Here is a 10,766-nt window from a genome sequence, read left to right as displayed (position 1 = left end):
TTCTCCTCCCTTACCACTACAATAATAACTATCGAACTTATAACACAGACTAGTAAACCACATAATGTTTTTGCAGATTATAACACATCTGTAGAAATGATTCATATTCTGCACCAAATCTGAAATGATCATAATTAGTAGTAAAATATCCAAAAATACAAGTAAAACATTACTTATAAACAACTGAAAATTATACTATGAGAGAAAAAACAGACCCACCATAAAGGAATTATCCAAGTGGATCGGAAATTTGTTAGATGTGATTTATAAAAACTGGATTCTTTATTCAAGAGAAAGTGCTTCACAAATTGAGCTAGTCAATAATGTGCTGGTCCATCTCTGCACCTTATGCAAGCAGTAATTCAGCTTGGCCTTCATTGATAGAGTTGTTGGATGTGCTCCTTAGGGATACTGTGCCAAATTCTGTCCAATTGGCATAATACATCATTAAAATCCTGAGTTGTTTGGAGGGCCATGTCCACAATGCTCTAAATGTTCTCAATTGGGGAGAGATCTGCTGACCTTGTTGGCCAAAGTAGGGACACTCAGGAGCAGAATCCCTCACCTTGTGTGGGCAACTATTATCTTGCTGAAATGTAAGTGCAGAAAGGCTTCCCATGAAGAGCAACAAAACAGGGTGTAGAATATCGTCAATGTACGACTGTCCTGTAAGGGTGCCATGGGTGACAACAAAATGGGTCCTGTTACGAAAAGAAATGGCACGCAAGACCATCCATCCTGGTTGGCAAACCATATGGTGGCCAACAGTCAGGTTGATACCCCACCACTATCTGGGACATTTCCAGATGCTTCCTTGGCTTGGAATCTCATTGACTGGAATAGAACTGTCTTCTTTGATGAAGCTTCGAATTAAGCTCCAACGACCAATGAAGACATCTCTGGAGACACCCCAGACAGTGGTGGAATATCAACCCGACAATCAGTCATCATATGATCCAACAGCTAGAAGTGATCATCTGCGGTGCCATTTCATTTCCCTTTATTTGGTATTTGTGGCATCCTTACAGCACAGTGGTACATTGATGATATTCTATGCCCCTTTTTTGTGCCCTTCATGGCAAGCCATCATGGGCTTACATTTCAACAAGATAATGCCCACTCACACACAGCAAGAGATGCTACTGTTTTTCTTCATGCTTGTCAAACACTAGCTTGGCCATGAAGGTAACTGGATCTCTCCCCAACTGACAACAATTGGAGTATTATGGACAGGGCCCTCCAACCAGCTTGGGATTTAGATAATCTAACACACCAATTGGACATAATTTGGCACAATATTTTTTGGAAGGACATCCAACAATTTTATTAGTCAATGCCAAGGAGAATACCTGCTTGCGTAAGGGCTAGAGGTGGACCAATATATTATTGACTTGCTCAGTTATTGAAGCTCTTTCTCTTTAATAAATCATCCAATTTTTCTGAAATTGTAATCATTGGTTTGTCTGTATATGTACATCACATCTACTGATTTCCATGCCATTAAGATAATTCCTTTTTGTGTGTGTCTTAGATTGTATGAGTGACATAAAGTGTTGGTGTTAGGCCTTGAAATTTATAAGAATCTGCTTGTACTGAGTTTCCTGATCTTTCAATTGCTTTTACTAGTATCTCCTAACAGAGTCCTTAATCTGGCTTCATTTTGCCACACATAGTTAAAGAAGCTCAGCATTATAGGAAGAGTAAGTGGCATGTGGCAATGACAAATATTTATTTACTTACGGCAGAATCTGCAGCTTGCCATAGTATAATTACCCATATACCCTAATTGGCTGATCAGTCTGGGCTCACTTCTTCACATATACTATCAGAAGACCACTCTCCTAGTATAGGTGGAGTAAGTGTCATTTGGTGACAATATTACTTAGTTATAGACTTCAGAACTTACAACAGATTTTGCAGATGGCGATGAATTTTCATCAGTACTCACTGCCTATATCTCCTAATCGACTTGTTAATGTTGGTAATTTTATCACACACAACTAAATAGACTTATTGTTAGTGGAATTTAGGAGCAAGTGTTATGTTGCAATCTATGTACTGAATTATGGCTCTCTGTCATCTGCAGATTGTGCAGTTCTTCCATCGTTAAATTGCCTGTATCTGATAATTGTTTCTTTAATGTGTACTGTACTATAATGCTCAGCATGCATAAACTGAATTACCGGTAAGTCACTCATTAATAGTGGTAGCAAAGTACTACAATTTTCTGGAAAACATGTAGTGTGACACAGTTAAATACTATATTTAGATTGTAGATTTTTGTGTTGTGATTCCAATAGTTTGCTGAACTGCACTCACTTTATGTTTATATTCACTTGAGAATATGGTATCTTCAGTTCAGGATCAATCCTATGCTCTCCAGATATCTTAGTCTGGAGATGAGATTGAGTCTTAGTTTTTAACTAATTATAATGCCTGTTGAGTCACACTCAAAAACAATTTGTGTATTCACTGTTGTAGACAATCAGCAAAAACAATTCTGAAAATGAAGTTACCTTCAACCCACATCAAAGTTGTATGAGTCTAAGAGACTTTTCAAAGATATTTCTTGTTTCCCTACTTTGCATTTCTTTTTGGTTACCAATATTTTTGTTGATATATGAAGTGAAATATATTTTGTCAACATTTTCTAGCTTTATTTCCTAAATCATTGGATCCACTTGATTTAGTCACGTATTGATGTAATTTCAGATTGTTAACTCAAAAAAGGTGGCACCTATATCATGTTAATGACATAAAAAGATATTCTAGGTCTATAATTTTTGAATATCGATAGCTTTTTGTATCAAAGTAATTTACTTTCAAAATGTATTGTGCAGCTAACAATCAATTGTTCAAGACACAGTATGTTTAGTGTTTGTAAAATTTAGTTCTTTGTTCACAATACCTCTTCAAATTACACTTATCTGTTGTGTTAAAAATAACAATTTTAAATCTTCAATAAAGATCTGTAGACATCCCCACATCTTGTAGTGATCTTCATAAAGTGTAAAAATGAAATAAATGGTATTTTCAATCAAAGTGAAGTAATCTGCCTCTTGATTGAAATAGTCACTGACAGAATACAATAAACAAAATTATTTCTTCTTTTATGGAGTTATGGGATATAGACCTAATATGCATAGTGTGACAGCAAGGACAGTGTCGAATGTCAATATTCTAGCTGTATGATATCTCACAAATGATCAGACATATTAACTTTTAGCTTATCAACTCATATGAAGCAGTGGCCCTTCACATACAACATCATCGTCCTTCAACATGTCTCAAACCTACTTCAGTTTAGTAATGGTCAGACAAAACTCAACAACATTCCAAACATTTTTCATCCATATGCAAGAAACTTGCAGATTAATTAGTCTTGGTAAAACTAAGGCAGGGAAATCATTTCCTATTGCATGTATGAGATAACAGCACCACAAATGATATTATTCTGAGTCCAATACTTCGCAAAAATATGAGTTAGAATTAGCAGAACTAAACAGATAAGCATATACTTTCAGAGATAGAAACTTATACTTTTGTTAAGATGAAGAAACATATGATTTTCATGTAGGACAGCCATCCTGAGTTTATGTTTCGCAGTTTTTTTTTAGGCAAATGTATGCAGTCAGAAATACAGCATATGTGCAACAGAGCTATGACATTGTGATCATATGACAGCCAGACAAGTTGTAACTGTAGTTAGTGCCTCATCCCGCAGGCAAGCATATGGACACTGATGTGACCGAACACTTAACTGCCCCTTGATTGCAGTTTTGGGTGTGGTTTTCTGTAGTGCCAGGGCATATTCCAATTCCAGGGGGAGCAATATGTGTGCACCCACAATATTCGCACATCAGTTAGTGAGGAAGCATGAAGCTAATGAAACCAGCTTCGTCAGTCCCCACCCCAAAGCAAGGAAAGCTGCGTACATACCCATATGGCACACAGCAATATCATGAGAGGGTGCCACCAAGCAGATCCTCTTCATGGTGTTGTGCCACACTGAGATCTGATCTGTCACAGCCTAGATGGCACTTGCAATCTGTAACATATTTTTTCTTTTCTCCCAAAACCTTCAGAGACTCAGCTCTGTCAGTCACCACAGGGAGCATTGATACTGTAATAACTTTTCTGATTTTGCCAACAGGATCATAGATTCAAGATTATTCCACCAGTCACACATAAATGGAGAAATGCAATGACACTCAGCCATTTCCTGCAGTTTTACAGCTGTGGATCCAGTTGTGGTTCTTCAGTTATTTCATGCTACAGTTCCAGTTTCAGCTCATGCTGATCACCAACAGCCATAGGAAGCCTCTAGCTGTATGATATCTCACAAATGATCAGACATATCAACTTTTAGCTTATCAAGTCATATGAAGCAGTGGCCCTTCACATACATCATCGTCCTTCAACATGTCTCAAACCTACTTCAGTTTAGCAATGGTCAGACAACATTTTTCATCCATATGCAAGAAACTTGTAAGATAGTTAAACACTGGGTGTCTAGTGAAATTCAGATTCAAAGACTGAACTTGCCAGTTGTCACAGACAGCCATCTTTCAGTATGTTAGATTATTTACAAGGTTAGACTTGAGCTCCCATGCCATGCACCCTCAAACCCAAAGCTATATTTAGAGGTGAGCAAACTGGCAGCTGCCCAGAGCAGCAGGTTTTACGGGGTAGCAAATTTTTTGGAAAACCATATAAAAACCACAGGTATCAAACAAGATTCTAAAATTTAAACCTCCCACTCACAGGGAAAAATTGACGCATATTAGCAGTGCTGATTAGTTTCTGCACCATGCGCACATTTGTAAAATTTAAACCTAGCAATAGCAATGAATTTGCCATGATGCACATTAACAAGGGTGGGGGAGGAGGGGGGGCATGTACTGTATGGTCATCTTAAAAAAAAAATTGTTTCTGACTTACTATAACAACATACTTTTTTAAAGGGGTACTGATGTGTTAGTAGGATCCAGAACATGAAAATATTGTTTGGCTGACTCTTTGCAATATCAACAAACTTTCAATGACATGTGACATGTACTACAAAGGGAGAAGGGGGTTACTTTATGACACCCCCCAACGCCCCCCCCCCCCCCCCCCCAAAAAAAAAAAAAAATACAAATTGCATTAACTGATGTTGATTTTTTCTCAAAACATACTTTTTAAAGACATACTGATGTGTAAGAAAGATCCTGAGATCCTGAACCTGAAAATACTGAATATGGCATTCATCAGGGAAAGTCACTTCTACTACTAAAGTTTAAACTTTTGGATTAATTTTAACTGAAAAATTTAAAACATTTGTGAAATGTGGTAGAAGAATTCATTAAAAGTAATTTTTTTTTTTTTCAAAATTTTAAAATACGAAGTAACTGGCTAGATTACAACATTTTCAAAAGGTGTGCTTAAAATACCCCACACCCTTATATTGTGAAGGTTAAATATCTGCTCACCAGGCAATATTAATTGCCATACATGCAGAAGTGTGTTAATTAGTCTTGGTTATTCTTGACACCATTAGCAATGGCAAGAAATGATTTAACATAGTGATGTTAATGAGTTCTTTTATAACTTATTAGTGTTCTTACACAGTTTTGATTGATAATTGTGTTACAGTGTATTTAAAATGGCATTGAAGTGTGTCCACACCAGAGTGATTTTGTTAATAAGCTCTTATCACCACATATTCATGCACATTTCATTTCCTGTTCATTAACAAACAACATACTTTTGAAACTTTCAGTTTGTGTTTTACAAACAAATTTTCTTTTAACTTCTTTGAGTCAAATGATAAACTAACTAGTCATTGCAGTCTTGTTAATAGTTTTACATCTGACATGCAACTATGACAGCAAAGCATAGCAGATGCACACTGTATAATTGCCATGTGAACAAGTGAATAAATTTTGCTTCAGTTTGTTTTGTTAAACCAATTCACAAGTGACTTCTAATGTGATTCCTACCCTGTCATTAATTGATGCTGTTTTGCAATATTTTGATAATCACTGAAGATAATGACTAGAAGAAAGTGACTGACTGCGGCTCAGTATTTATCTGGAAAAAGAAAAGGAAAGAAGAAGCGTTGGAGAAAGTTCTGCACCTTGACATTTTTTGCTGTTGTCAAGTAACATTCTTCTCGAGGATTACCTTTCTGGGGTAAGTATTTGGAACTTTCTAATGTTTATGATCCATTACTTGCTATCCTCGTGTCACAATATAAGGATCCTGGAAAGGGAAAAATGTCATTTGCGTCATATGAAGAAGTAATCAAAATCATGGAGAAGAGACTGGTTGAAGAAATAGTGGCTAAATGTGTTGTAGCTAAATATTATTTTTCATTGTAGACTCAAGTCCTGATGTTGCACACAACATTGAATTAAGCACTGTCCTGCATTTCGCCAATAAACTGAGATTAGCAAAAGAGTGATTTGTTGAATTTATATCCAATCCAAGACACAGTGGCCAGGATCTGGCATATGCAATATTCCACTTTCTAGAGAGACGTGGATTGGGCATAATGAACTACAGAGGACAGAGTTATGGCAAAGCATGAGGTGTCAGGTATTTATTTTGGTAAGCTAGACTTAAAGCTTATTTGTACAACATTCCTTGTTAAGTGTACACACTGAATTTGGTGGGTTCGAGTGCAGTAAAATGTTATAAGCTTGCCACTTCTTTTATAGACATTTCGCAAGAAATATTTAATTTCTTCAGTGATTATAGTTAACAATGGATTCATTTAAGCACATTTTTCAGACACGACAACCATGACTGTTAAATTCCTCTCTATAACCTGATAGTATGCTAGAGAAGAAGTTTGCAGAAGCTCAAATAAAGATGGCGAGCAATCATCAGAGCACTGTTGTCAATCATTAAGAATGAAAGTGGAAAGTCTTTATTGAAATATTAAGCTAGAGACATAATGAAGAAAATGTGTAACTTGGAGACATCATTTATGACTGTAATTTGGGATTCAATTCTTGAAAGATTCGATGTTGTAAGTAAGCATGTACAAGCAGTAGTCATTGACTTAGTCACTGTTCTGATATACAATTCCTTAGTTGGTTTCTTGCAAAAAATGAAAATCATATATGAGGTTTTCAAGAATCTGAGTGAGAAAAAGTTTGAATCTTTTTGTAATATTGGTAAAATTCAACAAAGTGAAGTTCAGGATAACGAACACAAAAAGAAAAACAGGAAATTCTTTGACTGAAGAACTTAATTAGTGGAGTTTCTTCTTATAAGGAAACATTTATGTTTTTGTCTTAGCTGAAAAAGCTAATTGCACTTGAAATCCAGGAAGGCCCATCCTGACTTAGCAAGTCGACAGTTCAGATCTTGAAGACTCAGCATTTGTACCTGAAGTTTGCACTTCAAATGCTACACCTCAGATGTAAAGAATGAAAATGTGTCATACTCTCTTACAGACTCGTGCAAGATGCTGAAGATAGCAACTTAGAAAATGTTTACCCAAATTCAAACATAGCTCTTCAAATGTACTTGAGTACTCGTGCTTCCAGTTGCCCAATAAAAAGACTATTTTCTGCTGTACAGCGCAAAAATAATTAATTTACGGGCAACACAAAAACAGGGTAGTCTTAGTTATCTTGGTGTCTTTGGTACTGAATCAGACTTGTCAGTGACACTGGACGATGAACAAACCATAAACATATTTGTAAATGACAGTGCAAGGACAAACCCCTAGTTAAAAAATAATCAATGTTTTGCCCTGTGGTACCTTTCTAAATGCAATGTAAGCTGTTTTTGTTTCTGTTTGGTTGTAATAAATCACAATTTAGTGTTTGCATTTATATTCATTGTACTAGATTTTGTTTGTTTTTTTGTTCGTAATTTTTATAAAAGCATGGTTTTAGGTTTCCAGCTTATAGTTAAGTGTTGCACAGAAAAAATCATGCCCACATGTTAGAAAACTTTAATAAATATCTGTATTTCAACTAGTGGGAGAGGGCATCAGGAGTCCTAAATAAGTGCCTGCATGCACCTATAAAAGTTTATTATTATATATATTATTTTAATAAATGTTTATCACCCCAAATTTCATATTGTGTTGCCAATATTAAATATTTTATAGATCACACACTGTGATCACACATGTTGCAAAGTGTGCAAGCCAGCTATCTTACACAGCAATACATATTCAGTGTTACAAGGTTCACTTCTATGCTACCTTAGACATTCGGCACGAGACTTGCTTTAGTGAATACAACAGTTAGCAACACTGCAACAGTGGCTGAAAATGGCAGCTCTTATTCTTTCTTAATTCATAAGGTCATAAGCAAACCGACTGTGCGTCTTTGATGTAGTCACTTTTCCAAAAGTCACAAAACGTCCATATTGAAGAGCAAATGGGCAGCCATCCATCATCAGTGATGACCTTGTGGAGCCGGTGCAGCAGTGCGTTATGGAGAAACATCACTTAATGATTATGGATCACAGCACCCATCTTTACAAATATCATGATCCTTGTTGCATGAAATTGCCACTAAGCTCCTGCTATCCGAGAAAGTGTGTGAAAGAGGTGCCAAAAAGGCTGACATTCACCCCCAACATGAATTTCTTAGGGACAGCACTGACTTTTCTGCAGCAGAACCATGATTACAGCAATGAGTTCCTCTACAGGTAATCGGGGGGAAGAGACTTGGGTTGCTCAATTTAGCCCAGACTCTGAGCAATAGTAAATATACTACTATCACAGTCAATCTCCAGTGAAGATGAAGTTCAAGCAGACTATGTTGGAGCAGAAAGATGCACATGGTATTTTGGGACAAGAAAGACATTCTGCTTTTGGACTTCTCATTCAGATCCGAAACAATGAATGCTCACCATTACTGCAAAACACCATGGAAATTGTGATGGGCCATTAAAAACAAGAGATGTGGAATACTCAGAGCAGGTGTTGTGCTGATCCACAACAATGCTCAACCTTATATGGCACAACACATAACTGCTCTGAGAAGTTTGGGCAGGAGCTATATAATAATTTACCATACAATCCTGATTTTGCTCCTAGTGATTTCCATCTCTTCTTGCTCATCAAGAAATTCTTGTCCCCTGGTCAGCATCTTCAAAATAATGAAGATCTGAAGATAACTTTCATGTGGTGGACCCCTTCCCAGGTGGCAGACTTCTGCAACACAGAAATAAAAAGGTTACTCCCACGACATGAAAAATGTCTAAATTCTGGTGGGTGAAAATGTCAGAAAACAGCACAAATATTGCTCTGTTGCTTATTACATTTTTCATGTAAATATGTTTTATTTCTTTAAAAGTAAATAGGGAAAATTAATTTCTTGATGACCCTTGTATGCAAAAAAGGTAAATTTTCAGCAGTAATTGCAGGTAAACAGTGCTTATGACACTGTTTTGAGATTTCTGTCATCCAAGTTGACTTGGGATTGCTTACATCTGTAGTTCTTATTATCAGAATTCAAATGAGAGATAAGATGAGGCAGTACTGATGAAAAGAAGTACTGAGCTTATTTAATAAAAGTAACCATTCAGTAATAATGAGAAAGGACCTCTTTTGATATCAGAAGTAATATATGATGAAAATTTCACAGTAAAAAACAGAGAATAATGATATTTCTGATGCCAATATGTAGCATCAAAATATTTAGTTTCAAAGTTCAGTTACATACACGTATGTTCTCTATTGTAACTAGCTCCAAACATAATCTGTGAGTTGATTCTCTTTTTCTTACAGCATATCTTAAACAATCTGTATCACTTGGCGTGGTGTGTGTGTGTGTGTGGGGGGGGGGGGGGGGGGGGACGATAAGAACAGCCAATATTGGCACCAAGTTTTCCAAAACCTTGTAGCAACTGACAGTTCGAAAAAGGAGTTTTAGATTTTATAAATATAAAACACTTTCACTTATTGCAGGTATTTTGTTATTAATTTCCCCTAGGAGGTCATAAGTTTACAGTGAACATCAAAATTTGTGGCATGCCTTAATTACTAGCAGTAATTGCTGTTGGTATATAGGGATAATTGTTATAGTTCATAAACTTGGTTACAGTCAGTTTTCACTTAAATTTGAACTTACTCACTGCACAGTTCGACCACCTATTCAAATTTTCAGCTGGAATCAGCATGTGCTATCATGCCTGATGTAAGTTCAACAACACTTCATTCACAGTGCATTTGTTAATGTGGTCCTTGAAGTTAATCATCACTCATATCATTTGGTACTGCCACAATTTCATTTCTGATGGCGCTCTTCAAATCTGTGATGGCTTGTGGTTTACTGACCTATACTTTTGACTTGAAGTATCCCAAAGACAAAAGTCATAGGGGATTAGTCCACATGGCTGTACAGATGGAAATAAGCCTTCCTCGTAAACATCACCACTGCATGTTCATCCTCTAAAATTTCTAACATGTGTACACCGAATTGTTCATACGGAAAATAGTCAGACAAAAGGAGATTCCAAATGAACATGATTTTGTAAGGATAAAATTTCAGCTGTTTGTTCAAGATTGTGATTAGACATTGACGAGCAATTCCAAGTGTTTGAGAGCAGTATATTGTTGTTTGGCACCAACTTTGAATAACAGACACTCTTATGCGATTAACATTTTGTGGTATGATGATGGCCACTTTTTTGTTCATTTTCATGTTACTATAAGTGTGAATATCATTCACCCACCTCCAAACTGTGTTGTGAGAAGGAAGCACATCATGCACACAGAGATTAAGGTGACAATGGGAGGCACTTTGAGTGAT

Source organism: Schistocerca cancellata, chromosome 5 (assembly GCF_023864275.1).
Source record: "Schistocerca cancellata isolate TAMUIC-IGC-003103 chromosome 5, iqSchCanc2.1, whole genome shotgun sequence".
NCBI classification, from domain to species: domain Eukaryota; kingdom Metazoa; phylum Arthropoda; class Insecta; order Orthoptera; family Acrididae; genus Schistocerca; species Schistocerca cancellata.
Note: the sequence above shows the minus strand (reverse complement) of the source record.